This window comes from Chelonia mydas, chromosome 11 (genome assembly GCF_015237465.2).
Source record: "Chelonia mydas isolate rCheMyd1 chromosome 11, rCheMyd1.pri.v2, whole genome shotgun sequence".
Classification (NCBI taxonomy): domain Eukaryota; kingdom Metazoa; phylum Chordata; order Testudines; family Cheloniidae; genus Chelonia; species Chelonia mydas.
The window spans coordinates 25,811,078-25,836,445 of record NC_051251.2 but is presented as its reverse complement, the minus strand read 5'-3'; the positions used below and the strand labels follow the sequence as shown (position 1 = coordinate 25,836,445).

Here is a 25,368-nt window from a genome sequence, read left to right as displayed (position 1 = left end):
TCCAATCAGATTGAAGGCAGATTGAAAGGAGAGCTAATGTAATCTCCTAAAAGGCAATACTTGGAAAGTCTGCTAGTTTAACCCCAGTATTTTGAAGACCCATTAGAAATACTCTACTGAAAACCAACAGAATTATATCAGAATTGATTAAAAGTGCTTTATCGAAAGAAGTGCAACAAACCTAATACATATTTTCGGGATCTTACACAATGTCTGTTGAATCAGTTCTAGTTTATAGAATACATAATTAGGATCTTAGTAGGGAGCTGGTACAGTTGGGTTTTACAATCAACAAATAACATCCCCTCACATATCCAATCCCACTCCCATAAAACAAAACAATCTACCAGGTTTACTGGATCTTCACTGTAATATGAAGATTCTTACAAGGTACAGTATGGTACCAAATCTTGAATATATTAAATTACAAACTTAATCCATTATATTAAATATTATTACTGAATGTCTTAATTAAGCATGTAAACAAAACCCTTCCATTTTCTTGGAGAATATTTCATCTTTATCAATTACCAGCACTAATGAAGTCAACAAAAACTAATCATGAGATTTTATTAGTTGAAAATAGTACTTCCTCAATGTAAGAGTAAAATTGAGCCAGGGTTTAATCAGAGAATAGGTATCAATACATTAAAAAATAATCACATTATTTCCTAGGTCCACTGCATCTCTTATGGAGCTGTTATAGTCTTTCACAGGCAGAGGATTTAAATATAAGCTTAAATGTGCTCATCTAAACAGTATGTTTTAAATATATCTTATTGTAGGGCTTTAGCATTTAGGTTTTCTTAAAATATGGGACACTGTCTTTTGTGTGTGTATAGATATCTCTTCATGAAAGGTGATAGACTAAAATCTGTTTACACTGGATGCTTCTATCTATGTACAAAGCAGGAGTGGACAAGACAGTGGCCCTCTGATATGCCTGAAACCTGATCTATGGAAAAGATCACCTATAAGGTTAAAAACAGTTCATTCTTCACAGCCTTTAAGCCTATGGCCTCTAGTCAGATGGCAGATGATACCAATCAAATGTGGTAGCATCTTTTGTCATATGGCCTCTCTAGATTTCATACATAGGTAGCTGTCTCCCCATTAAGTATTTTCAATCCCTAACTCAGGCCAATGGTTCCAACAGAAGCTTGTGTGAATATGGTTTTTCAGGATTGGGCTCTCAGCTGTGAACTTTAACTGCTAGTTTGTAGGTATTCAAGAAAATGAATACTGTAGAATTTTCAATCCAGAATTTTCAAATCTTAAACACAGACACGACACTTTACTGCATAAGGATTTTTTAACTAGAGAAAATATCTGAAATCTGCAACAAGGCAAATTTATTCCTTTGTGTATATGCTACATACAATCTTTTTCATTCAAAGAATTAAACTTTAACCTTATAATGGCATTTTTTGTAAGACCCTCTCTGAAATAACTGAAATTTCTTAAAGAAATTGGTGCATCTAAATAAAGCATTGCATCATGCATAAACACCCTGTGCACCAGAGGTTTAACACAGCATTTGTTTACCCAAGCAAAATAAATAAAGCTCTAAAAAAACATGATGTAACATAGTGTTTAAAAATGTATTATGCAAAATATTTAAGCCATGCATCTTTATACCATGAATACAATAGAGTAAAAATTATTTCTTAATTTCATATTTAAATGTATTCCTAATGTACAGTTGAAGTAAAAGTAATTTACAAAAAATGTACATATCCTCTCTTAACCATATAAATCTAATTAATGTACATATTACAGAACAAATTTACCGGGAACAGCATATTTCAATGGATACAGCATATTTCCACCTAGGATTTCAGTACCTACATCACATGGACAATTGACAATAATCTTAAGTATAAAAAGTCTCAAAGTCACCAAGAATTCTAGAGCACCTTATTTTCTAATCTCAGCTTGAATGTACACATGATTTCTCCGCTAATAATTTCTAAACCAGATAACCTTAAGCTACAAAAAGTGACTTTTTGAATACATGGAAATGTACAAGACAGAAGGTTATTTTTTCAATAAAAACTGTAATGTTAATCATTACTTCAGACATTCATCTTCATTATACGTATATGTACATGTTGTGCTCATCAGCATTATAAATGTCACTGAACAGCTATGATGTGTGATTTTATAAAACACATTGCCCAGCTATAGTTGATAAAGAGAGTGTCCTATGTGCACTGGCTAAGGGCATTGTTGTTGCTCAGAGTTATCAAACGGACACTCCCAACCATTTTGCTTCTCCATTACTCAAAAGACCTCGCCTTTTTTCTGTCTCCTTCTTCTTCTCTACCTCTCTTGGTCAAAGATTTATCTTTCGTCTGATCGGTGTTCTCAGGGATTGGGTTCTAGACCAGTCTTTTGGTTGGATGGTTTGTTCATGCAATGCAACTCTCCTAGAATGACATCCCCATAAAATGTGGCACACTGAGCAGCACCTAACTTATGATGAAAGATTCCACTGGTGATCAGGAGCTGTTATTTTCCTTGGTAACAAGAAGAAAGAATCAATTTCTATCAAGATTTAGTAACTCCATTATTTTGTATTGGACGTCTAACTTAATGAATGCCTGTGAAAATGAGGTAGGATCAGAGGCTATAATCGGGAAAAAACAAGTTAAAAATTACTTAGACAAGCTAGCTGTCTTTAAGTCACCAGAGCCTGATGAAATACACCCTAGAATACTCAGGAAGCTGACTGAGGAGATATCTGAGCGATTAGCAATTATCTTTGAAAAGCATATATAAGCATTTATAAGCATGGAAGCATATAATTAAGCATTCAATTTACGAACACCTAGATGATAATAAGGTGATAAGCAACAGTCAGCATGGATTTCCTGTCAAACCAACCTAACAGCTTTCTTTGACAGGGTAACAAGCCTTTTGGATGGGGGGAAGCAGTAGATGTGGTATATCTTGACTTTAGTAAGGCTTTTCATACTGTCTCACATGACCTTCTCATAAACCAACTAGGGAAATACAACTAGATAGAGCTACTATAAGGTCAGTGCACAAATGGGTAGAAAACTATTCCCAGAGAGTAGTTACCAGTGGTTCACAGTCAAACTGGAAGGGCATAGCTCGTAGAGTCCCACAGGGATCCGTTCTGGGTCCAATTCTGATCAATATCTTCCTCAGTGATTTACATAATGGCATATAGAGTACACTTATAAAGTCTGTGGACAATACCAAGGTGGGAGGGGTTGCAAGTGCTTTGGAGGATAGGATTAAAATTCAAAATGATCTGGACAAACTGGAGAAATGGTCTGAAGTAAATGGGATGAAATTCAATAATGCACAATGCAAAGTACTCCACAGATGCAAAGTACACTTAGGAAGGAACAATCAGTTGCACAAAATGGAAAGGACTGCTTAGGAAAGAATACTGTGGGAAGGGATCCGTGGGTCGCAGCGGATCACTAGCTAAATATGAGTGAACAGTGTAACACTTGCGAAAAAAAGCAAACATCATTCTAGGATGTATAAGCAGGAATGTTGTAAGCAAGACATGAGAAGTAATTCTTTCACTCTACTCCACACTGATTAGGGCTCAACAGGAGTATTGTGTCCAGTTCTGGGTGCCACATTTCAGGAAAGATGTGGCCAAACTGAAAAGTCCAGCAGAGAAGAGCAACAAAATGATTAAAGGTCTAGTAAACATGACCTATGAGGGAAGATTGAAAGATTCTATGATTCTGTGTTTTCTGAATCTAACCCTTTTGCTTTTATGTTAAAAAGTGTCCAAAAACTAAACAAAACATTTAGTTTTGGGTCAAACAAAATATTTCTGTTGACCCAAGATGAAATTTTTGTGAACTTTTTAAAATTCAATTTTGGAATTTCCAGGTTTAATTCAACCAGAACTCCCCCCCCAGCGTCCCCTGAACTGCCAGTGAATGGAAAAATCAGTATTCACCCAGACCTACCTACCATTCCAGCATTTTCATATAAATGTATTGATGAAAGCCTGCCTTAGAGAAAGTAATGAATTTTAACTTTCCAAGTTGGAGAATGGGTTGCTGTGTTACTGGAAAGGAAGCATATTAAAGCATAGAATCGTAGGACTGGATGGGACCTTGAGAGGTCATCTAGTCTAGTTCCCTGCACTCATGGCAGGACTAAGCAAACCATCCCTCACAGGTGTTGTCGAACCTGCTCTTATAAATCTACAATGATGGAGATTCCACAGCCTCCCTATGCAATTTATTCCAGTGCTTAACTGCCCTGACAGTTAGGAAGTTTTTCCTAATGTCCAACCTAAACCTCCCTTGCTGCAATTTAAGCTCCTTGCTTCTTGTCCTATCTCCAAAGGTTAAGGAGAACAGTTTTTCTCACTCCTCCTTGCAACAAACTTTTATGTACTTGAAAACTGTTATGCCCCCTCTCAGTCTTCTCTTCTCCAGACTAAACAAACTCAACTTTTTCAATTTTCCCTCATAGGGTCATGTTTTCTATACCTTTAATCATTTTTGTTGCTCTTTGCTGGACTTTCTCCAACTTGTCCACATCTTTCCTGAAATGTGGCACCCAGAACTGGACACAATGCTCCAGCTGAGGCCTGATCAGCATGGAGTAGAGTGAAAGAATGATTTCTCGTGTCTTGCTTACAACACTCCTGCTAATACATCCCAGAATGATGTTTGCTTTTTTTGCAACAGTGTCACACTGTTCACTCATGTTTAGCTTGTGATCCACTATGACCCCCAGATCCCTTTCTGCAGTACTCCTTTCTAGTCATTTCCCATTGTGTGTGTGTGCAACTGATAGTTCCTTCCTAATTGGAGTACTTTGCATTTGTCCTTATTGAATTTCATCCTATTTACTTCAGACCATTTCTCCAGAGATTTAAAAAACAACAAAAACAAAACAAGTAAAGCAGCCACAGAATTGGAAGGTAAGAAATAGGGCTTATTTAATCAGGAAAATGAGTTCTTGTGAATAAGCTCCCTACCATCCAGTCAGCAACTGCTTGCAATTCTGCATCTGGTTCTTTCTCTCCTAAAGAAAGCTATTACTGGCTAGGGGCTGCAATAAACTCCAGATGAACACCAGGGAAGATATGGAAATGGGTCACCTTGTTTTATGTAAACATCACCACTCCAACTTGTGACTGCAAGCTTCTCTCTCTAATGATGCCTGGAGAGAGGTAGTTTTGCAAACTCTCCTTCCATCAGTGGGGGAGTTCCATCCCCACAAGACTGTGATCGCTATCAGTTACACTTGTCACTGTTAACTAGTTGGCATTGTATTACACATGGTAGTATCAAATTACCACAGTTTTCCACTACTTAGAAAATAACTATGATAATTACATGATGATGGTTGGCAAAATGTTTTACCTTTTATTAGTTTCTACTATATATACACAATGGAAAACTAGAAGGAAAGTTGATTTTTATATTTACTTCTATTATCGTTCTGCATTTTGTAAAAATGCGTATGACTGAGTAACCTGTTTGTGAAGGGAATTTCTGGAGAAATGTTTGGCATTTCAGCAAATCTGCTTTCCTACTTGCTTTGTGTACAGTGTGCTTAGCTTACTAAAGCTGTTCAAGCAGTTTTAAAAAAAAGCATCTCCTAACCCTATTTAGATTAATAGTTGGACTAATGAAAGATTCAGCACAATTTTCAGAAAACATAAACATGAATCAAATAATGCCAAAAAGTAATATACAAGTAGCATTAAAATAACCAGGGTACGAATGCCATTCAGAAAATTAGTTTAGAATTTAGCTTTTAAAAACTGTTTTAAACTCAATATCCAGCATGCACTGTGCTGAAATTTGGACATCTTTCTAAAAGATATGATCCAGCTCAACCAGAATTTGTGGGCTTGAAACAAAAAACACATGGTGAAATTCTATGGCCTCTATTTACAAAGGTAACCTAAGTCCTGTCTTTATTTACTTTTTGGAACATTTAATATTCCTTATTTTATTAAATAGTTATTAAAATAAATCAACTACTAAATAAGAATATTAAAAAACATTAAACTCTTACACAAGACTGTAACCAAACAGGCTTTATTTTATGTATAGGCTGGCTATACTTTCCAGTGGAGTTCCAGGGTGGGAGTGGCATCAATAAAACAATACATCCTGAAATGCCATAGATGATAAGAGCCATCCACAGCAGTGCTATATATGGTGGACCAAAGAAAGATAAAACATATAATTATTAAATTAATGAGCTGAATTGTCCCTCTTATCCTGGTTACCTGGGGCACTCAGCACATAAATCTAATGTTGTTGGATTATTTTCAGGTTATCTTTAAGAGAAAAGGAAAAACACAATAGAGCACTTAAAAAAATAATTCTGAAAGCTGCATCAAGTATCTGTTGGTGGGAGTCAGGGGAGGGGGGAGAAGATGAAGGTGAGAGAGATAATTTACTTACCTAAGATTAGGTAAACTGGTGGAAAAATCCACCAACCTTGGGAAGTTCACTGAACCCTTGCAGAGAATTAGTGTTATAATGCTCCAAGAGGCCTCTATATTTCTTTGTCTGTATTACTGAGATGACACCTCTTCTTCCTATAACAAAACATCCATTGTATTAAAGTCATCTTTACAGAGACACAAACTACTTCAATTATCAAATAGCTGTACTTCATATAATACATGTGATGTGCCTCTGACAAACTGCTTCACAGCATAAGGGCGATGGCTATATAATGGGAATTTGTAGAATGAGACCTTTAAAAAAAATGGAGGTCATTTATTCGTAGGGCAAGAAGAGGGACAACTGCTTTTTATCATGTTGTTTAGAGGAATTACCAATAAAGCTCAGAAGAGTTAAAAATTTTGTACTGTGATTTCCATCCGTCAGCTCATCAGCAACAATGGAGCTAAATATCTTCTTCCCACTCCTGTCCATCTTGTACCAGTTTCACAGCTTTGTCAATCTTTAATCATTTTTGTTCTTTATCATGTCTATCCAATGCATTCTTGATTTTCCTCTATTTCTAGTTCCTTGCACTCTGGTGTGTATCGCCATGTATGGCATTCTTTCCAGGACCGTTCTTGACATGTGTCCAAACCACCAGAGTCATCTTTCTTGAATCGCTGTTGCCTTTGCAGTGTACATTATAAGTTAATTATATACACAGGGTGAAAATTTCAGAAGTGCAGAAGTGATTTTAATGAGACTTCGGTGCTTCTGAAAATGAGAATCGGGCTCCAGCGTCACTTATACACTTTTGAAAATTATAATGGCTAAAAAATAATTTACAAACTTATTGATAAAGAGGTATTTATGTTTTCTTCCTTGCTGCATATTTACCTACCAATAATCTCTGAAATTCCTATAAGGTTGAAATAAAAAATAAATCAATATGAGATTAAAGTTACATTATGTTGAGCGGTAAATGATATAGTTAAAGTTGTAGCAAAATTTTCATTTTTACAGCAGTAAATGAATCTTTATTTTACAGAAGTGTAGTAAAAAACAAATTAGAAGTCAGAATATTTGATTTTTTTCATGTTGGTTTGGTGCAGACTGATACACACAGGTTGATACACACAGAATCATAGGACTGGAAGGGATGAGAGGTCATCTAGTTTAGTCCTCTGCACTCATGGCAGGACTAAGTAGACCATCACTGACAGGTGTTTGTCGAACCTGCTCTTAAAAATCTCCAGTGATGGAGATTCCACAACCTCCCTAGTCCATTTCTTCCAGTGCTTAACCACCCTGACAGTTAGGAAGTTTTTCCTAATGTCCAACCTAAACCTCCCTTGCTGCAATTTAAGCCCACTGCTTCTTGTCCTATCCTCAGAGGTTAAGAAGAACAATTCTTGTCCCTCCTCCTTGTAACAACCTTTTATTGTACTTGAAAACATATGTCCCCTCTCAGTCTTCTATTTCCAGACTAAAAAAACCAGTTTTTTCAATCTTCCCTCATAGGCCATGTTTTCTAGACCTTTAATCATTTTTGTTGCTCTTCTCTAGACTTTTTCCAATTTGTCCACATCTTTCCTGAAATGTGGCACCCAGAACTGGACACAATGCTCCAGTTGAGGCCTAATCAGCGTGGAGTAGAGCAGAAGAATTACTTCTTGTGTCTTGCTTACAACACATCCCAGAATGATGGTTGCTTGTTTTTTGCAACAGTGTTAAACTGTTCACTCATATTTAGCTTGTGATCCACTATGACCCCCAGATCCCTTTCTGCAGTACTCCTTCTAGGGAGTCATTTCCCATTTTGTGCGTGTGCAACTGATAGTTCCTTCCTCAGTGGAGTACTTTGCATTTATCCTTTTTGAATTTCATCCTATTTACTTCAGACCATTTCTCCAGTTTGTCCAGATCATTTTGAATTTTAATCCTGTCCTCCAAAGCATTAGTAACCCCTCCCAGCTTGGTACTGTCCACAAACTTTATAAGGGTACTCTCTATGTCATTATCTAAATAATTGATGAATATATTGAATGGAATCTGACCCAGAACTGATCCCTGCGGGACCCCACTTAATATGCCCTTCCAGCATGACACTGAACCACGGATAACTACGCTTTGGGAATAGTTTTCCAACCAGTTATGCACCCATCCTACAGTAGCTCCATCTATGTTGCATTTCCCTAGTTTGTTTATGAGAAGGTCATGTGAGACGGTAGAAAAACCTTTACTAAAGTCAAGTTATATGACGTGAAATAAGGCAATGTCCAAAAAGACCACTTTAGAGTAAAGGTTCTTATATTTCTTTGAATCCCGTTTTATGAAAATGTTTAAGCTCCTGGCATCTAATTTTCACGTCACGTTATTCTACATATGCTAAGTAGGACAGTACCAATAAGAAGTAGGAGCTCCTTCTATTTTGTGTTTTTTCTTCAATTTTCCAATCACTGTTTCTGAATACATTGATATGAAACAAAAATACTAAATTCTGCTGACAATATCATCCCCACAGCAGTTTATATGATAAAGTGTTGTCTGCATAGGACTTCAGACCAATGTTTCCAACTGCAGCTACACAGCAGAGGAAGAGAGACAGATACACACATACAGTTTAAATCTCACTTGTACTAATGGAGGTTTACATGCCAATTCTCTTTATCAGCTGAGGCCCTAGCTATAATCCTAGATGTTGATCAGCCACCACCACATACCTCTTTACAAATAAGTAAACATAGAGGTTACATGACGCCACAATTAGGAATAGAACCCAAGTTTCCAGTATGGTAGCCCCAAATATTACCCACTTAGCAACAATGTCTTTCAGATAGATTGTTCAAAAATATACATCCTTTTATTACCCTAGCTCTAACTAATATATTACACAGCCCTTCAGATACAGGATTCCTGATTTCCACATTGTCTAGTGCTGTCGAGCAAACAGTCATATAATATACCAGAGATGTGTGTGTCAGCTCCTTCTCTGGTGACTGGTCCAGAAAGAGACTTGTAATTACTCCTGTTGCTGAAGTGGTAGAAGTTTGAGTTGAGGATTCAACTCAGGAACAGGATTCAAATCCTGCTGCCAACCAATATCACAGGATGTTATGAATGCATGCAATATAATTTATTTTTGAAAAACTAGTTTATTTAATTCACACAGTGAGAAAACATCCTTTAAAAGCAGTTATTTTTTAAACTTAAAAAGCCATTATAATCTATAAATTATGGAATGACAACAAAATACAGGTTTTTCACATTTCAATTATTTGTCAAAGGTTTGCAGGTCTCACACATCGGAAGGTTTGAAAGTTGAGAGATATGCTTCCCAATGGCAGGGATAGGGGACCCAGAATGAGGGGTTGCACAGTAGGTAGACCTGCTGCTGGAGTGCCACCATGTACCTTGTGGCTACAGCTGCTCCGTGCTGTGTCCAATTTCTAGAAGCTGAGAAGTTATGGTATATTTTGGGAAGTGAGCGATGACACAGAGTACTTCATGGAGGTTCCCTCCAGCTGACAGATTACGTCATCACTGATATATGCGGGTGGCTGCTTTTAGCATATTTACTTTGAGTAACTTTTAAATAGTGTCAAAATAGAGACAAAAATCTTCCTGAGACATACCACATGTTTTAGGAGGAACATCACTGACAGGAATGGATTTAGTGTTGCAGTTTATTCCTCTTGACTCCAAGCCAGATGCTTGTCCCTGCTCTCTTCTCCCTGACCCTGTGGAGCTACCCACTGAGGTACACCTATCCAGTATGGAAAAATTAGGGAATTAGCACAAACAAAAACATTTAGTGACAAGTTTGCATCAAGAAACACCTCACCCACCTCAAAACCTTGAAAAGATTAAATAAGAAGTCAAGGGAAAAGTTTCCTGCATTCTTTGCCTCCTTCATCTATCTACAAAGTTGTCAACAACATAATTCCATAAGGCTTTCACTTCTATCTCTAACAGGTGCAAAAACCAATATGTAACCTGCTTCATCAAGCCTACACTCCAATGCAAAACCTTAACAGCATCCTCATATGCTGTTGCCTCAACCCACAGATTGGCAGATCTGCCAGTCACACTTTCCATGTTTTTGAGAAATTACTATACCTTAACATTTCTGAGCTGTCCATAAAGAATGCAGGAAACTTCTCCCTTTGAACTTATTTCCATGGTTTCAAGATTTTGGGTGTACGTAAAGCAATCTGTCACCGCAAGTTTGTGTGTGTGTTGTATTTCAATAAAATAACTGACATACTAGAACTCACTGATTCATTTTAGTGAGGTTGCCAAATACATGAAAAAACAGGTCTCTTACATTTGAACAGACAACGCTGAAAAAAGATGACATGAAGAAATTATTCAGGCTTCTGTATTTTGCATGAAAGATTTTATAGCTGTTATACCACAGACTTGTATTCAGTGTTATGCTGGAAGCATTTGTTTTTCAAGTGGTTATAATAAACCCTGTATACAAATGCTTTCCAGGTTTACAGAATACATGCACACTAACAATTGCCATTCTTTAGAGGCATAGACTTTTTCATGAAGTGGATTTAACTTGTCAAACACACAGTTATTAAAAGGTATGGAATGAAATGAAAGTAATTTTTTTAGAAGTGCGTTATATGGAATAAGGCAGGGGTGAGCAAACTACAGCCCGCAAGCTGTTTTAAGCCAGCCTGTGAGCTCCCACTGGGGAGCGTGGTCTGGGCCTTGTCGTGCTCTGGCAGGAGCGCTGGGACGGGGGCTGCAGCACATGGCTCGGCCCCACTCCAGCCAGGGCACTGGGATGGGGGCCGCAGCACGTGGCTCGGCCCCGCTCTGGCTGAGGTACAGGGTCAGGGCCGCAGCATGCGGCTCGGCCCCGCTCTGGCACTCTGGCTGGGGCGCTGGGTTGGGGGCCGCACCATGCAGCTCCCGGAAGCTGCGGCATGGCCCTGCTCTGGCTCCTACGTGCTTCAATGGCCCCTTCTGGCGCTCCAATGGGAGCTGCAGGGGCGGTGCCTCTGGATGGGGCAGCATGCAGAGCTGCCTGGCCGTCCCTCTGTGTAGGAGCTGGAGAAGGGACATGCCACTGCTTCTGGGAGCCGCTTGAGGTAACGCCACTCGCAGCCTGCACCCCTGAGCCTCTCCCCACACCCCAACTCCCTGCCCCAGCCCTGATTCCCTCACGCTCTACAAACCCCTCTACCCTAGCCCAGAGCACCCTCCTGTACCCCAAACCTCTCATCCCCAGCCCCACCCCAGAGCCCACACCCCTGCCCCAGCCCTGATCCCCCTCCCACCCTCCGAACCCCTCAGTCCCATACCAGAGCACCCTCCTATATCCCAAACTCCTCATCCCCAGCCCCATCCCAGAGCCTGCACCCCTAACCAGAGCCCTCACCTACTCCCACACCCCAACCACAATGTTGTGAGCATTCATGACCTGCCATACAATTTCTATTCCCTGATGTGACCTTCAGGCCAAAAAGTTTGCCCACCCCTGGAATAAGGGGTGGTACAGTTGGGCATATATAGTTCCTCTAAGTATTCTGGGGGCATTTGCAACAGGATAATGACAAAAGAGAACAGAACTAGAGAACAGAGACCAAAATGAAATGAAGCTATTCTCATGCCTACAAAGAAAAGAGAGCAATATAGACTTTTAAATCTGTATAGCAAAATATTATTCTCTTGCAAATGCATTACATTTAAGCTACACAAATATTTTGGTCAAGTAAAAAACAAAAGCAGTCTGACTAATTTCCTTTCATGGAAGAGGAGCAGTTAGTTCTATGGAGTATAGGAGTGGGAGCCAGGGCTCCTATTCCTCACTTAGTTAATGGCTTACCATGTGGTCTCAGACAAGCAAACAGACCTCTCTATATCTGCAGTTTTCCCATATCACAAAGCTGTCAGAAGGCTAATTAGCAAGGGCCAGACTATGATACCCTTACTCACATTGAGTAGTTCCCTATTCTACAAGTAACCATATTACCTTCAATGGGACTATTTGAAAAGTAAGGTACAAAAGTCAACAAGGTACAATAGATCAGAATCTGGCCCTTAATGTGTAAATGCTACATAAATATTATGTATTGTTGTGGGCCCTACTCTAATACCCTTACACATGTTGAGTGTTACCTTACTGTGAGAGTATTCTAACTGGAATCAATGAGACTACTTGAATAGTAAAATATTTGGTGTGAATATTTTGGACATTATTATCTCTTCTCTTCTTTCATCCCATAGCATCTTGGAGGCACAGGGAGCAGTACAACTTCCATATTCATTCCTGTCCATGGCTTGTGCCTCCATTAAGCCCAGCCTGGTCACGTTCTTGAGTATTATGTTCCATTATTTAGTCAGTGGTTAGCTCAGTAGGACTGACCTTACTTGCGTTTGCAGTGTTCTTTGGCATCTTATCATCTGTCTTTTGCAGTGTCCCCACTATTGTAATCTTTTTGACTATTGCCAATCCTGTTCCCTTGATTACACATTCTACTCTCTTTCTAACTTCATTTGTCTTAAAATCATTCCACTTTACACATACCATCTTTCAAAGAACTCTCATCGCTACTGCCTCCAGCCTCCTGATGGTGTTTTCGTTTAATGCTGCTGCTTCCAGACCCCAGAGTAATACTGTTAGTACACTGGTTTGATAAATTTTCACTTTAGGACCAAATGTAATGTTTTTATCAGTCCATAATTTTGTCAATTTCTGTGCAGCACCCACGGCTAATGCACATTTTCTTTTAACTTCATCTTTAATGGAACTATCAACACTGATAGGATGTGGATAAATTGGAGAGAGTCCAGAGGAGGGCAATGAAAATGATCAGGAGGCTGGGGCACATGACTTACGAGGCGAGGCTGAGGGAACTGGGCTTGTTTAGTCTGCAGAACAGAAGAGTAATGGGGGATTTGATAGCAGCCTTCAACTATCCAAAAAGGTTCCAAAGAGGATGAAGCTCGGCTCTTCTCAGTGGTGGCAGATGACAGAACAAGGAGCAATGGTCTCAAGTTGCAGTGGGGGAGGTCTAGGTTGGATATTAGGAACCACTGTTTCACTGGGTGGGTGGTGAAATCTGGAATGGGTTACATAGGGAGGTGGTGAAATCTCCATCCTTAGAGGTTTTTAAGGCCTGGCTTGACAAAGCCCTGGGTAGGAGGATTTAGTTGGTGTTGGTCCTGCTTTGAGCAGGGGGTTGGACTAGATGACCTCCTGAGGTCTCTTCCAACCCTGACATTCTATGATTCTATGATCAAGCTTCTTAGGTACACGCAAGATACTATTTGTTCTAAAACTTCATCGCTGCTGCCTTTCAATGGTTTAACTAGTTTACCTTTTCCAAGATACAACCACTTGACTTCCTGGCATTGACTGTTAGTCCAAGTCAACTACACCAGTTTCCCAAGATAGTAATATTATCATAACTAATTCCAACGTGTCTGCTAGTTGTATGATGCCCAAACTAAGGAGTTTAACTCTAGATCATCCAATGCCACACCCTCCAATTTATCTAATGTTCTTAATGTCCATTTTAAGAACAGGATGAAAAATTATGGTGATTCCATGCCCCCTTATCTTATATCAAACTTTGACTTGAACAAGGTTGCTTAATTTTCCACTAATTCTTACAGCACGGCAAGCGTCTTCCTACATAGCTATTATAATTGTAATAATCTTATCTGGAACTCCATATAACTGCTACTTTCCATAATGCTTCCCTCCAAACAGAATCAAATGCCTTTGTAAAGTCAATGAAAAGAGTAGACATCTTTAATCTTCATTCTCCATCAACAGCTGGAGTGTGAATATGTTATCAGTGCAACTTTGGCCTCGTCTAAAGCTTCCTTGTTCTTTGCCTACTACTACTTGCCTGCTAGATGAATGGGGAAGTTTGCAATGCAGAATGGATATCAGCAATGAACCACCATCAAAAAAAGAAACAGAAAGAGCAGTAAAATAGTTTAAAAACGGAAAGCTGCAGTTATTGATAATATAACAGGGGAGCTGCTAAAAGCTGACGCGACAAGTGCTATAAAAAAAATTATAAAAGCAGGTGTGACAGCAAGAGGGTACCAGATGACTGGCTACAGGCACTAGTTGTACTATTCTTGAAGAAAGTAGATCCTGTTGATCCAAATATTTAGAGGTACAAGTTTATTGTCAGTACCGGGGAAGATAATGAATAAAATAACTGTGAACAGATTAAGACTTTATTCTAAAGATATGTAGTTACATTTATTTCTAACGAGAAGTTTAGATAATTAAAACACATTTCTAAACTATTGCATTTCATGGAACTTGGACAATTCTTGGACTGCAAATCACTCAGTTTGCACAGTAAATTTTACAATATCAAAGCCATTTTAACCGTACTTTTAAAACACTAAATAAAAAGACTCTAGCATACTATTCCATTTCCTAATAGAAAGGATAATCAGCTATTTGCCTATTGAGAACTTGTAGTCCTACTTCTAATTTTAGCTATTATAACATCCAGGGGTACCAGTACACTTCTTAAAATCAGCTGTGAGTAACCAACTAACATTGCCATCAGGCTGTTGGGAATACACTCTTCTACTGCGTTACATCTTGGCAATAGATATACATTAACAAGAATTCACCTAGAAAAGATTTTATCCGCAGACAATGAGGCACAACACCACACTGAGAAAGCATAAACAAAGATATATCTAAAACAAATCCCATGTTGGAGTGGATTTGTGGTCTTTGGTAAGTTTACTATCATTCTTGTCTCCCTTAACAGTTTGAGGATTACATCTTTTATGATAACTATTGCCATGTGTTTTGTGGGCCGATGAACACTATACTATGAGGCAATAATACAAGTTAAGAATCAAAAGAAATTGAAAATCAAAATCAAAACATAAGAGACCTTAAAAACTAGTTATAATAATATAATAGTAACCCAACCATTCTTATCAAATTTGGCAAAGATGTCCTTTGTGTAGGTGTCAACTTCTGGGCCAAATAGACACAATAAAGTATTTCTCCTTGCATCTGCTTCTCTACACAATTATAAAAACAGAAAGGAAAGGATTATAGATTCACAAATAGAGAGAGTCAAAGACATAAATTTAGTCAATAAACTGAGTACTAGTAAAATGCCAACCTGGTCCTTTCAAAAAAGAAATGACAAGCTCAAATAATATGTTTTATGAATGTGAACAGACTCATTTTATAAAAAACATCCTAGTTTTGACAAGAAATGACATACGCACATCCTTTACCAACAGTTTAAAAACAGAATGAAAACATGGTATCGACAAATAACTCAGCTCCAAACAATAAGGAAGAAAACTATACACATGTGAAACCTATTGTAGTAAAGAGAAAAGCATATTGAAACACCATATATTAGAGCACTCATCTCAAACTGTTAGTTGTCATAGCAAGCATCTGCCTATACAAACAAGATATCCTCCTAACTCTGGGCTTAGGGGGCTTGTTCTTTATATTTTGAAGAAGTTAATGACTGAAATTGGACTCTTATGGAAATTAAAGGCTTTCTGAAGTAACCATAAAATACATTTCAATTTATTTCAGTTTTGTGGAAGGGTCTAGCAACTATTTTAAAAAAACATCTCTACTCATTAGTAAAAATTTTGAAGTAAAGCATATTGAAACCAGTGATGTATTTCTACCAGCTGCTTTGCATATCTGTGATGGTACATCTCTCCATTTCCTAGGCCAAAATAAAAACAATGGAAATGAAATCTACTTTTCTACTTCACTGAGATTTAATTTAATATGGAGATAACTCTAGGATTGATGAAAGCTGGTATGATCAGCAAAGAATTTTAGTTTCTCCATCATACTGAGTTGTCTTATTTTTTAGAACACTAATTTACATATGAAGAGTACCATAAATACAATTAACCCTAATATATTTTGTGTTTAATGGTTACAACTGTAAGCAAATACAACTGACTATCCGAATTTGTTTCCATGTTTTTCCACTTAAAATTATATTGATGTTTTAGAAAGGTATTATGGCTAATCACCAGTATATACAAAGATCATTCTAATGAGCACAGAATTATATTAATCCAATGCCTACTCAATACACTTTGTAACAAAACCATAATGTACAAAATATAAATACGCAGAAGCAAATGCATTTGGCATGACTAATACCTCAAAGGAAGAACAAATAGTTTCCAAACCAAGAGACCACATCAGGCCACATTATAGTCCAGGTACCAACAACTGACAGAACAATTCCAGACGCAGCTTCCAGGTAGTAAAAACATTTGTCTTAATATTTTAGGCAAAGGGAGCTTTTTCTGTACACTGAAAGTTGATTTTTTTTAATATCAGGAAGTTACTGCATCCCCTATCCTTTCCAGCATGCAAGGTGAATAAAAATCAGATTTTTTTCATTCTATTATTTAAATTATAAGAAGTTATTCTTTTAAAAAATAAACATGTTTAAAATAAAATCTGAATTTAATACAAAATATGGTAAGGCCTAAATTTACTATAATTTCTTAAAATCTTTAAATACAAAATAAATATGCTGAATCCACGAGCCTCCATAAAAACTTTGAGTTAGAATTAATGTCTGCTTTTCTATATAATGAAACGGGGGAAAACATAACTTTTGAAGCTAAGCCTTACAAATATGTAGGGTTTCCACTTGTCCGGTTTTCACCCGGACAGTCTGGATTTCGGCTTGTGTGTCCAGGTGTCATTTGACAAGCCCTGGTATCCAGTTTTTTGATCTGGGGGGGTGGGGAAAGAAGCAGAGCAGCAGGTTGGGCGGAAGAGATGGTGAAGGAGGTGGGGCCTTGGGGGAAGAGACAGGGGGCAGGACCTGAGTGGTCTGGTTACCAGCCATTAAACAGGCAACCCTATAAATACGGCACAATAAATCAGCCTAATTTAAGGTATGTCTACAGTAGAAATGCTACAGTGGCACAGTTGAGCTGCACCGCTGTAGCACAGACACTTAGTACAGCAATGGAGGGGGTTCTTCCATCACTATAGTAAACCAACCTCTCCAAGAAGGGGTAGCTAGGCAAAGAGAATAATTCTTCTGTCAGCCTAGTGGTGTCTACACTGACACTATGTCACAGAGTGCATGAAAATTTTCACAGCCCTGAATGATGTAATTAAGCCAACCTAGCTTTGTAGCGTGGACCAGCCCGTAGGAGACAGGCTGATTTTCAAGAGACTTAGGTGAGGATGAAGCTCCAGTCACTTTCACTTAGGCATATTTGAAAACTTTCCTAGGCAGACCTGAAATAATCAGTTTAATTTACTGACTACAGTTAATGCCTCTGTTTAATCAGTCATTTAGTGGTAAATGTGAAACATGTTTGTATAAGTTTATGTATTCAAAATATTTAATGCTGTTATGTTTAATAAGAATAAATTTTATATGCTGTTGTGTGTGTTTAATTAAATTCCAGTTACCATTCTAATGCAGCTTGGCACAAATCATGAGCAAAAAGTCAATTATCTACTAAATAAGCAATATATCATTCACCATTTATTAACATACTAAAATGTAAATTAATAATAATCTGAAAATATTAAGCTACATAATTGCTTAAATATCTATAGTTATAACATACCCTCGTAGGTAGCAAAAAAGTACCAAATCTAATGTAAAGGCTCTATTTAGTTGTAAATCAACATGTTTTAATAGGTATATCAACCAATGAGAACATACTTTTTTTTAGAAACTGACTGAAGTAGAAATGGAAAAGTTGATTAAAATTGATTACTTAAATTGAGGCTTTCCACTTGGTGATTTAAATCATCTTGATTTAAATCAATCCGCCCTGCCCACAAGTACTGTTAAAGGAATTGTACAACCCTTAAATTTTAGCTTTCACTTCTGTTATCTCTTACCATTCAGATGCTAATAAAATTAAAGGGAATTTTGCATCAGAGTCAGCAGTCCTGGATTATTGCCGGTTTTAGTCCTGGATTTGACAGTTTATTTGATCTTGCAAAAATCAAGTCTCAAAGGGGGCTTTATAAATTTTGTAAAGAATATTACACTATATAGGCATCCTGTTCATATAACTAGGGCCCTACCGAATTCACAGCCGTTAAAAAAAAACGCTTCACGGACCATGACACTTTGGTCTCCCCCTGTGAAATCTAGTCTTTTGTGTTCATTTACCCTATATTATATAGATTTCACAGGGGAGAGCAGCATTTCTCAAATTGGGGTCCTGACTCAAAAGGGAGTCGCAAGGTTATTTTAGGGGGGTCACAGTATAGCCACCCTTACTTCTGTGCTGCCTTCAGAGCTGGGCGGCTGGAGAGCGGTGGCTGGGTGCCCAGCTCTGAAGGCAGTGCCCCACCAGCAGCAGTGCAGAAGTACGGGTGGCAATACCATACCATGCCACCCTTACTCCTCTGCTGCCGTCTTCAGAGCTGGGTGGCCAGAGAGTGGCAGCTTCTGATTGAGGGCCCAGCTCTGCAGGCAGCAGCACAGAAGTAAGGGTGGCAATACCATACCGGGCCATCCTTACTTCTGTGCTGCTGCTGGCGGCGGCTCTGCCTTCACAGCTGGAATCCCAGCCAGCAGCCACCGCTCTCCAGCTGCCCAGCTCTGAAAGCAGCGCCACCGCCAGCAGCAGCACAGAAGTAAGGGCAGCAGTACCACAACACACACGCACCACTCCTTTTTGGGTCAGGACCCCTACAATTACAACATCATGAAATTTCAGATTTAAATAGCTGAAATCATGAAATTTACTATTTTTCAATTCCTATGACCATGAAATTGACCAAAATGGACTGTGAATTTGGTAGAGCCCTACATATAACCATATATAATTCTTGAATGACTTAGCATAAATGGGATACAGGGCACTTAAATACTATAGAGAGTATAGTTTTATTTCCTTCCTAGCTTCCCTACTAAACCCATGGTTCTCAGGCGTGTCTTCATACAGAGTATAAATCTCTTCACAGCTAGACCAAGGCAGATGCTCTCCCAACAGAATTATGTACCCAGAAACCTGACACTGGCTGCTTCATCCCTCACTGTATTCTAAACTGGATTACATGTATGCAAAAAATATCAATTTCCATCATACAGCCTTAGAATTCAGGAGCAGAAATTCAGCATACTGTAGAATAAAAAAGTTTCATGCCTGAGAAAACATGAGCACAGTGTAATATTTTTATTCTAACTCTGAAACAGGTTCAATATTTTTGTCATTGCACAGACACTTCAGGAGGTATTTTGTATTTCTTAAATAACGTTCTTCAAAAAATACAGAATGATTTCCTTGCCTAAAAAAATAATGAGGAACAGTTCTTTCCATATTCAAACACTGCACCAAATTCATGCTTGATGTAACTCACTGAAGACAACCCCATGCCTGAAAATCAGTTAGGCAAGTGGTGAGCTGAGGTTCTTAGGTTGTTCATTTTATTACCTCATCCTCACAACCCTACCCCCCTCGTCTATCTTGTTCTCTTATTGCATTTTTTTTCTGGATTAATCTCTATGGGGCATGTAGCAGGGTACAGTACGCTCTTGCCTCTTTGCACCACAGAAACTGGCTGAGGCTCTATTGGTAGTGTATCCACCATGTAATTTATTTGAATTCCCTCCACCAACACCATTACAATTCTATGAAACAGTATTATCTACAATATCACCTATGCTTTAGACCAGTGATCAGTATTCCCTCTAATTTTTCCAAAACATGTGCGGAATGAATTTTGTTATGTGCACCAATATGGAGGTGATGTGCGACACGCTGAGTATTGCCTATTGAATATCACTGCTTTAGGCCCTTTCCTCAGGAGCTGACAGGAGCAGAGGTCTCCATTCCCTGAGGAGTCTCCAAGACTGGGATCAGCAGTTCCTCTCTCCTCAGCACTTCCTTCCCAGACTTCATCAGCCTTGAGCTGGTTGGCTAACTGGCTTGTTAACTCACCCAGGCCACCAGCCTGATTAGCTAATTATCTTTAATTATGCCAATTAGCTTTCTCCAGGGGAACTAATTAGTATCAGAGTGATCAGAGTGCAGGCTCACCTATTAACTTGCTGCACTCTGTCATAGGTAGGGACTGTTTTCTTCCTTTGTCTGAATAGTGCCTGGCACAGTGGGGTGCTGATGCTTGAGTGGGATTCCTAAAAGCTATTCTAAAGGGCTTGTCTACACTACCCACCGGATCGGCAGGCAGCGATTGATCCAGCAGGGGTCTATTTATCGTGTCTAGTATAGACGCAATAAATTGACTGCTGAGCGCTCTCCTGTCGACTCCGATACTCCACCAGAACGAGAAGCGCAAGAGAGTTGATGGGAGAACATCAGCTGTCGACTTACTGCAGAGAAGACATCACTGTAAGTAGATCTAAGTACGTCAACTTCAGCTAAGCTATTCACGTAGCTGAAGCTGCATATCGTAGATCGACCCCAAGCGGTAATGTAGACAAGCCCTAATATAAATGTATTACAAAAGTAGTTTTTTTAAGTAGTAAAGAGCAAACTGGATTCTAGGGTGAATCTATTATCCAAAGATTCTGTGAGGTAAATCAATCAACAGTTTACTGTTCTGGTTCATAGTACTTTCTCATTGTATTTGTCATGGTCAGGAGTTTTTTGTCAGAATGATTTTCTAACAGAAAAATGAGAATTTTGCAAAAATCAAAATTTCCCACAGTAAAACTTCCAATTTTGCTGAAAATTTTCAGTTTACCACTGGGAAAATCCAAGTGATTCTCTCCCCCCCCCAGCCACAGCTGTGTGTCTGGAAGGCTAGAGTCAACTGCAAAATTACAAAACCCTTCAAAGGAATGCTCCAAGGCTGAGCACTCACTCTCTAAATCATTCCGAACTCTGGGGCTGGAAAGGCAGAAAGCCAGGGCACTCAGTGTTCTTGTCTCTGTTGTATTAATTTAAATGGAATATATGGGCCAACAGTGTTTATATAACACTCTTTAATGTTGGACAGTGACTGGGTTAAACAAGGTTCAGGGTTTAGTATACAGAAACCTCAGCGTGCTCAGTACATTGGCAAGCACACCATTAAAAATAATTGTAAATCTTTTAAATAAAAAGATACAGAAAAAATGAAAACCAGTTTAAGTATCTGAAATGTGAAGTATTACGTAAGACTTATTTCAACAACTTCCCTTGTTCCCTCTCCTTTCATCTGGAAAAAAAAAAACTTTTCTGACAGTCTTTTAGATGGAATTAAAGATGGTAATAACTGTCCTTTTTAGGGAAAAGAGAGGAAGTTAGTTGAAATGGGCTGGAGCTATTATTGCTGTTGTTGTTAAAGTCTGATCCTGCTTCCTAAGATGACAAAACAAGACAAACATACAAAAAGGTGGAGGGAGCGAGAAAAGAACAACAAAGATAGAAAATTCAGCCTTTGGCGGCAGTGTTGACTTTCATTTGCAACCTTGTTGCCAGAAAAAACAGGCCCAGCACATGGTTTTATCAGCCACTCAAAGACTTGGCATTGGGTTGTTGAGGGACTGCATGTAGCTGCCTTTTACTGGTCACAGTCTTACGGCAGTGTTGCAAAACATAGTCTTGGCTGGCTAAGTCAGTCTCTTATTAGACTGAAGGAAAAAGGAGAAAGATACAAATGAAAAGAAATAAGATCTGGAAGGTAAAGGACACATGGGGAGAGCAGAGGGACGATGAAGTCTCACATCTCAGGTGTTGTTTGGGATTTATACAAAGCTGGTGGAGATGGCAATGTCATCTGGGTACCTCTCTTTGGCCTGCGGTGGGCAGGACATCTCTCAGGATGATGAAGGCCTGGGGTCCCAGCAGACAGTGGGGATGGCACCCACGGTGGTGAAGCTTGCTCCAGAAGCTGTTGGCAGAACACTATTTCTTCTGAAAAATTTGCCCCAAAGTCTTTTTTTATTTTATTTTTTTTAAGAATCTCAAAATGGAGCGTTGGGCACAATAGTCCATCCTCTCATTATTTTGTCCATCAATAGATATAATTTTCAACACTGATTTTGGTAAATTGATTTCCATGCCTCTACTCCTTTATTTTAGCCAGCTTGGGACAGCTCAGTCAGCAGAGCGTCAGACTCTTAATCTGAGGGTCCAGGATTTGAACCCCCATCTGGGTGGTTGGCTTTTAATTGGGGTTAGACTAGATGATGCTTGTGGTCCCTTCTAATCCTAGGATTCTATGACAACCTTAACCGAGTCCTTGACTGGCATAAAACCCTTTTAGTTTAAATTAAATTAATTCAGTCTGTCTTTTTTTTTCACATTTTTATAATAATTTTATATAACACGTCACTGGGGCAATTTATGAACTTCACTCACCTTTTTTTTTTTTTTTTAAATAGTTGCGCTTATAATTAGGTTAAGTCTGTAGGCCCAATTATCACCTACCCAGCTCTGAAGTGGGGTTATTTAGTTTAGTTATTTTGTTCTTTACAAATAAATAGTTAGATTTTAAAACATAAGTATTTAAAAATCTGATTTTCTTCTCTCTCTCTCTCTCTTTATTTTAACTTCTTAGTTTGGATATGGGCTCCCCATAGACACAGGCTCTCGCTACATCCCACACCACACAGCTCTGATTACTTCCTCCCTATTGGTAGAGATGTGTTCTGCCTGCCCACTGCCGGGGCAGGGGAATTGGCCAGAACTTGATTGTCTCTCAGCTCCTAAAAACTTGCCAATGGGTAGGCAATAAATGAAGATGGATGGCGAGGCCAGTGCTGATGGGATAGTAGACCCAAGAAGAATGGTATGAGGCAGCAGCTGCTTTACTAAAAGACTGATCCCCTCAGTGACCCAGTTCAATCTTTTTTTTTTTTTTTTAAAATCTGTATGGCCTGCTAAAAGGTTTTAAGAGGATTTTGTGACCATCTATTATCTTAAAGTTGCTCATCCCTGGTTTAGATGATGCTTTAGCATTGTAACACTATAAAGTACCCTACAGTACAATCAATAATACAAATGAAGCAAAATACATAGAAACTAAAAAAAAGTAGAATAAATTTCCAATTCATCCACAGACTAAATTTTAAAAGAGACTTACAAGTTTGATCCTGAAAATACCCAGAGGGGACTTCTTAGTAAGTAAAATGTTAGCATAGAGATCCAAACACTTGGCCCAATTCAAAGTCTATTAAAGTTAATGAAGAAATTCCTACTGGAAGGTGGGACTGACGAGTCCTGAATGCCACTAGCTAAACAATGATTTCAAAACTACTCTACCAAATTTGGCATTTGACTGCAACTTGGTCAAGGAGAGCTGCAGGCGTGGTATGCATTGAGCAGCCAATGGGCTGCTTCAGCTGCAAGGCTCAAGTAGCAGACTCTGCCTGATCAGAAAGCACAACTGTTTGGAGGGAGCTCATTGGGCCCAGCTGAGCTTGCTGGGTTGGCTAGCACCTATGCTAGGCGCTAGCTGTGCTCCTGACAAATGACTCTGTAATTGCACGTTAAACATTTCGGACTATATGATAATCATTTACCTTCTTGTACTTTTGATATTGACAAAAGTTCTGGCAATGAGTCTGGCGAAATGTTTGGATCTGTCATATACCCAAATCAAGTTGGGTTTGTCAGAGACCATCATTGCTTTGGTAACCTTTGACAACTTACTGATATTATAAGCAATGAAATAAGATGAGCCTGAACAACAAGCCATTTTAGGCTTAGATGCAGAAAAGGCTTTTGATAGGGTAGACTGGAGATATATGTTTTATATGCAATAAAAATTCAGATTTGGATCTGTTTTTCATTGGATTAAATAGTTATATTTCTCTTGCATCCCAACCAATGTCATGATCTCAAATACCTTTAGCCTCTTCAAAGATAACAGGCAAGGATGTCAACTGTCTCCATTACTATTAGATTTAGCTTCTGAGCCCCTGGCAATAGCTATACAGGCTCATCCAAATATCTGAAGCATACAACTTGGTTTCATGAAGTATAAATTGATTTTATATGCAGACAATGCTCTTTTGCATATAGCCAGGCTGAAAAGCACAATTCCAGCCCTCTTATCACTGATTCAAATATTTAGATAAATACCTGGTTACAAAATAAACTGGGAAAATTGGAATTATTGGAAATCTCCCAATTGCCATCTAGTTGGGCTCTCTCTCAATGGAATTTCCAGAAGTAAATGGATGCAACTAAGTACCTAGGTATAAAAATACCATGAAATATTCAACTAGTGAAGACAAATTTAGATCCTGTATACTCTCAAACAGTGATACAGACAAGAGGTATTCTCTTTCCTTGAGCCTGTGGAGAAGTTTTTACACAATAACAATGAATATTCCACCTAGACTCCACTATATTCTAAGCTGCCTACCTACATATGTCCCTCTGTTTTACTTCAGAAAATTTAATAGCAGTATTACTGCCTTCCTATGGGGCCCTCGTCAATGTTCATGACTATAATTTAAAAACCTCTAACTCTCTATAGGAAAGGGGGGGCAGACCACTGGGCTTCCAAACCTACACAGTTACTGTTATACTTTTATCAGGTCACAGATATCAAATGGATTTCAGCATGCTAAAACCCTCACACCCATGAGGGTGGAAACTAAGTGTGCATTAATGCATCCGATAGAACTTGTTGTTCTCCTTAGTTCCTCTTTATGACCAACAGAGAAAAATAAGGTGTCTATGGTGGTGAGGTGACTGTGTGAAAGGTCTGGGCTATCCTAGCTAAGAGGTACCAGTTTCAAACTTGTTGTCATTGCAAAACATTGATACTGCTCAAAGAATGCGAGACTTCTAGTCCACTTCTATTCCTCCTCTTTTTCCCTCCCTCCCCTCCATTAATGTATATCTCCTTCTCTTTTATATTCATGTCACTCTAACATGTTATGTCTATATAGTACTGTCTGGTCTTCCAGCTTTGACAAATTGTAAAACTGCATAACTCTATTGGAGATCTTGTGAAGTGTGCAGTATTTGGAAACATATATAAGTTGTAAGT

At 38.7% G+C, this 25,368-nt stretch overlaps 1 protein-coding gene across 17 annotated transcripts in view; it reads right to left on the bottom strand.

Moving 5' to 3' along the window:
• MBD5 (methyl-CpG binding domain protein 5) overlaps window positions 1-25,368 on the bottom strand; it is a 248,204-nt gene that overhangs the window by 117,024 nt on the left and 105,812 nt on the right. For 15 of the 17 annotated variants that reach the window (XR_006284870.1, XR_006284871.1, XM_043525240.1 and 12 more), the window contains one exon: window positions 6,432-6,568. The gene's annotated coding sequence lies outside the window, so the exon portion shown is untranslated. Of the gene's footprint in view, window positions 1-6,431; window positions 6,569-10,054; window positions 10,186-25,368 lie in introns of all 17 variants that reach the window. The other 2 variants (XM_043525239.1, XM_043525236.1) reach the window with 1 other exon arrangement.